Genomic DNA, 311 nt, shown 5'->3' on the forward strand with positions numbered 1-311 from the left:
TAAGCTATCGTGTTCACTGTTCAACTGTTTTATATATTCTCCGTCATCTTAGGAAACCGCTGAACAATCTCCCAGTGTGATGAAGGAGGCCATTTTGTAATTCTAACCGCAAAAAATTAATAAAATACTCCAGCTGCTCTCACACGGGAGGTATTCATATGTCTGGTTTATATATTACAATATTAAATAATATCTCATGTATATTTCTTCTGGAATTTTTGATTTTCTTTAGAGAACAGATGGTGAGAATGTAAACACTGAACATTGATACTGACAAGGTGTGATTAGTAGCAAAATTTTGTCTACAGTTC

The 311-nt window shown here is 33.8% G+C and overlaps 1 protein-coding gene across 1 annotated transcript in view; it reads right to left on the reverse strand.

Moving 5' to 3' along the window:
• Positions 1-311, reverse strand: part of LOC119589185 — a gene marked incomplete at its 5' end in the record, with an annotated part of 121,836 nt that overhangs the window by 53,941 nt on the left and 67,584 nt on the right.

This window comes from Penaeus monodon, chromosome 25 (assembly GCF_015228065.2).
Source record: "Penaeus monodon isolate SGIC_2016 chromosome 25, NSTDA_Pmon_1, whole genome shotgun sequence".
Lineage (NCBI taxonomy): Eukaryota > Metazoa > Arthropoda > Malacostraca > Decapoda > Penaeidae > Penaeus > Penaeus monodon.